Source organism: Triticum dicoccoides, chromosome 5A (genome assembly GCF_002162155.2).
Source record: "Triticum dicoccoides isolate Atlit2015 ecotype Zavitan chromosome 5A, WEW_v2.0, whole genome shotgun sequence".
Taxonomy (NCBI): Eukaryota; Viridiplantae; Streptophyta; class Magnoliopsida; order Poales; family Poaceae; genus Triticum; species Triticum dicoccoides.
Genome location: NC_041388.1, coordinates 20497765 through 20503260, shown reverse-complemented (window position 1 = coordinate 20503260; position 5496 = coordinate 20497765).

Below are 5496 nucleotides of genomic sequence, written 5' to 3'. Positions count from 1 at the left end.
TGAGTGTAATATTACATTATGGCTCGATATATTTACTTATCTACCATGACTACTTTTCATAATAATGTGATGAGGGGGAATTACTAAGAGATTATGCAAGATGATGACATGCACATAGCTAAGGCAGAATGCTAAGCTTGGTAGAGTTTAAAAAAAAGTTAAGATTGTGAAAATTTTAATATGAAACTTACGAGAGCAGTTGAAGAGAAAAATAGACTATTATAAAAAATTGGAGAAGGAGAAAAATATTAATCAAGAACACTTGATAAGTGAAGCCGTGAAAAATACAATTATGAAAAATTGGAGAAGGAGAAAAATATTAAGCAAGAACAATCGATAAGTGAAGCCAAAACTTTATTGGTACGACCAAATTGTCTTCTCCGAGCGAATTTTATGACCGAATTGTCTTGTACGAGCGAATTGTCTGACAGACACAATACACATGCATGTGCCCTGTTTATTACATAAAAATGATAGAACCCCTAAGATAATCATGCCGTCGAAACCTTCGACCGGACTAAATCCAAACCACTAAAACTTCAATCTTGCATGCCGCATGAATTCTTCAGGCGCGTTTTGCTTGCGATTTCACGAATTTTGTTCTTCACACACTCCATCGAGTTTGAAGGTGACATAATCAACTCCGCGACGAAACGTCCTCTCCTTGCGTTAACGGTGGCCTGCAAAAAATGACATAAAGGTTGCATGAACCGAAGTTGCTACACCACCATAGTAGCTAGTCTACAAACGAAAATAACAGCATACCTGTGTAAATTTGCGGGTGATTTTGTCCCCGTCCCAATGTTCTAGACATTCTGTGACAAAAAGGCCACAAGAGTTCCTGGTACATATGCAAACATTAGCGGTGGGCAATACAAACATGTGTGTTGTTGTTTGATTGTGCATAGTGTCCTATTAACTCACCCATCCTCTTGCTGGGGTATGTCATACTCCTTGATAGGTCACTTACTTACGTCCGGATATTTCCCTGGTGTAATAAGATTTGCCTGACGCATATCGCGTGCTATAGCCATTCACTATAAAGAGGATAGTGTTAAAGATCAATCATAAACAATATGTAAGAGCAATGGTACAAATGTTGGTTACATTACCAGTGCTTTAACAGTCCTCTCAGCCAGGTCCAGAGGATAGAGCGAATCGAGAGCTTGGAATTCTTTCTTGATCATGTGCATGACAACGGCCATCCAGTGGCTATTGTTGATATTCAACGCGATATACGTCTACAGTGCAAAAAACCATTACAGATCAAAAGAAATACTTGATGAACTATCATGTAGTGAAGAATCACAAACATTATGTACCTTATCACGCACAGTATACTCTTTCGTGACTCTATTAACTGCCCCACCTTTGGTCAGAGCACTATCCATGTTGCAGCTCGATGGCAATGGATCGTCATGTGCGATAGCACGATCTACAAGGAATTTGGACCTCCACACTGGACAGAGGTAACGATCATGACCAGCACGCAGCTCCAAATGTCCCATATAAGCATCAATAACCTGCATAGGATATCAGCGCATTACATGTTGAGAGTTGAGACATAGATTTTTGAGCATCTTATAAAGAGGACATGCAAGTAGTACTTACATCGTCCGACAACCATCTATGAGATAGTACCGGTAGAATCCTTTCGGAAGTCAGAGTTATGCAACAGCCTTCACTGTAGTAAATTTTTTTGTTCTTGTTCTTCTCAGTGCTAGCAGCTAACTTCACAAATGAAATAGCTGCATCAATTATTTCCGGCGTCAACTCATCTGCCACATCCTCCGGCACATTATTGTTTGAAAATAGAGCTGCATGAAATAATATGAACGTCAACAATGGTGATCATATGCATTGGTAGTAAATAAAAAAATTAAGAATGTTAGTTACGAGACCTCTAGTAGCAGTACTAGTACCAGAGGTTCTCTGACCACGGCTAGTACGCCTGCCGGGCTTGTGAAGTACGTAGGGGGAATCAAATTTCTTGGGAACGGTCCGCTTCCGCTTACCGGACATAACCTCCTCATCCTTATCGATTGTTCCACCTTTTTTTCCATTCGCCTTAGCCATGAACTTGCCGACAGAATATGGACAAATGTCTATGTCCGATGAAGGTGCTTGAGTAGAAGTACCAACCACCCAAGGGTTTTCCGGTGTACCCCCACATACATCATTACACTTAATAGGTGAAGCTTCCTTGTGTCCTTTCAGCTTCGATGCTGTTTTCTGTTTCGCAAACTAAATCGTGTGAACATTTCTGGACGAAAAAAATTAAACGAGAAAATTATAGACAGAAAGATAAATACATAGTACCTCAGGTACGGTTTTATGGTCGGGAAGCACTTCAGGCTACGTCATGTCAATGATCGGCTCTCCATCACTGTCCATGTCTTCCTTGTACACGAATTCCTTCCTTTCATATGGACCATTCTTGAACGAATCCACTTCGTCCGGATCATTCTCCGCGGATGGCACGAGAGCAGCCGGCTTGTACATGACACCTTCTTTGTTCAACTTCTCCAACAACCTCTGCAATAGAAATATAAACTTAGTAATGGTAGGATGGTTTAAAACAGGAAACATACTGTAAAGTATAAAGTTTGGGTGTCATACCTCAGCTACTTGATCAGGGATTTGCCTCATCTTGGTGTGTATGAAGTCCATGCACCGCTTCATTAGAAGCTCCATCAAATCTTCCAACAATGCGGCTAACGTCGACTTCTTTGCGTTTCCAGTTGCAGGCTTGGTTTTTGGCTTCATGGTAGGCGCATTATTTGGGATGTTGGGCTCCTGAGCCCTATACTCTTGGGTGATATTATTTTCGATCTGCATGCGATATTGAAGTACATGTGATGAATAAAAAATAAATAGTATTAAGTTACAAAACATTTAATAAAGACGAAACACAATGACTTACCCTTACGTTACCAAGGCCGCGCCCATTATCATAGTCAAACCTATCTCTCCTAGTGGCTGCGCCTTCTGTCCAGTTCCTCATAAGAGGTTGTATGGACAAGTTGGGATTATAGGCGCATTCGCCTTTGACCGGTTGCACCTTCTCCCAGTACAAGTACTACAAAAAAATATAAGGATTTAGAGTTAGTAAAATGCATCACATAAAATTTGTAATGATATGATAATTGACATTATGCAACAGGTCTGATATGTGTACCTGCAAGAGAGCCAAATTGCCTTTCGGCCATTGGCTGAGGTGTTTTCCTTTCTTCACTATGCGAAGGCAATCAAGGAGAACACGCATGGTGAAGGCATTCCAGTTAATCTTTGAAATACATTTCACATCGTAGACCAAAACGTAGTACTGCTTTGGCACAATCTTGCTCGACATGGGAGCAATAATTGTTCCTAACAGGACCAACACTACTTTGAGAAGGAAATCGTCATCGGTGGCTTTACTTTTAATTATGTCCTCAATGAGATTATCTATCACTATGTTTTCTGACGTCTTACTGAGAAATTGTGGCGGCACCCGCTCCTTCATGTCCTCCCCTTCTTCAGTCAGAATGTCCGAAGCGGACAGTCCTTGGTTCTCGAGGTTAAAGATGCACTCGACGTCGAACGCACCGAGAGTCACCTCCCCAGCCTGCTCTTGTATAATGAATCTGCCCATGCTGGCCTGAAAATTCTCAATCATATACCTAATCAGCAGGGTGCGCATCTTAATAGATGGTATTTGCAGCATGCTGCGCAACGATGTATCAGCCAGTCTAGCGCGTTGACCGCTCGATAGATCTGCAACAAGCTTGCACCATTTCTCAACTACGCATACTATTTCTCCATTCAACTCGTCCATCCTGTTGAAAGAAAATATATAACTTCGTGACATTAGCTAACACTAAAGCAAAAATAACAATAGGCATGCAAAAATATAAAACTTTCTGGCAGTAGCTAACACTAATGCAAAAATAACACTAATGGAAATACAATACTATCACCATGTATACTGCAACATGCAGCCAAGTGTGTGCTGACATGAGGCAATAAAAAAATAACTACAATTGGTAATTGAATTTACTTGCATCTGATCAAGTTCTTTGAGTATCATTTAAATTATATAATCAATAAATTTAATATGGTAAACTGTTACTTATTCATCTGGTTGTCTTACTAACAGGGTGACAAATTGTTCACCTGTAAATAAACTAGAGTCTATAGCAATGGTACCTATTTGAGGTTCATCAACATCTAATGTTAATAACTCTTTAATGTTCTATGTGCACAACAATATAATTGGATCGTGTGACAAAAATATATTTGGATCTTGTGACAAAAAATGTATTGCATCATACTTCTCGAGAAACAACATCTTATTCTACCATGCTATGAAAGAACCAAAGAATGTTTTCATCTACGCCATCTGGTCAGAACGCATCTAGTCCAGTTCATACTAGTTGAAAATATGTGGTAAACCTAAGTCCAGAAAAGCAACGAGACGGAGGAAGTAGCTTGCTATGAAAGCGCGAGGGAAGGAGGACAATTTACTTGATCGGTCGACGAAGATGAAAGAAGTCGGCGATGCGTTCTTGACGTAGTTCGTCGAGGTCGGTCTGCACGTGCGGACGACCTTGATCTTCTCGGGGTTTTTGTGGCGTGTGGGATGCGGCGGACGGAGCTGTCGATGCCTCGCCGGCAGGAGTCGATCTAGTCGACGACATGTGCGAGGAGTAGTAGATTATATACGAGGTCGACGCCTAGGTCGTCGTAACTTCCCTGTGGCCAATCTCGCGATCTATATTTTCCTCCGTTGAAGCGAGGCTGAACGTGGTCCTCAATCGTAGGGATTAGGAACATATGGATTAGCACGATCCCAGAATTGTGTAACAGAACGGCAACTACTCCCGTGATCGACATGCGTGTGATCGACGTGCATGGAAAGCGCAGCGTTGTGGGCTCCACAATATGGATCCCACACTTATTTGCGGTCTGGGCCGGCCCACCTACCTGCATTGTTTCTTCCCTCAAAATAAATATCATTGGTTCATCCGTAAAAAAAACTATTTGTGACATGTATTAGTTATTGTATACTTGTATATGTTCAACAATATTTATAGTATCTCTATCATTTCTACAATATTATACATGCATCGAGTGTTTGGGATCATTTCATGAGATCGTAGGTTACGCATAAACCACTTTCAGACCTGCCCTCCGGCAGACACAAATGGTCCTGCTTGTACATGGTGCATGTGGAAGCATGCATGAGATGACCCCAACTTTTTGGAGCATCTGGGCTTGGCCAATGTGGTCCCCCAGGCAAGGTGTGCACGAATTCGGACACAAAACGCACGTTGCGTCACGTGGGGGCAGTGTTGTAGGGTTTTCTCTCAAGAAAACCCTAGAAATTGCATCGAGTGTCGCAAATGAACGATACTTGTCATGGATGCAAGCCATGGTCATCGTAGTGTATGCATGTAGTTTTGGGATCATTTGGTGGGACCATCAAGGAAAACCAATTTCAGACCTGACCTCCGG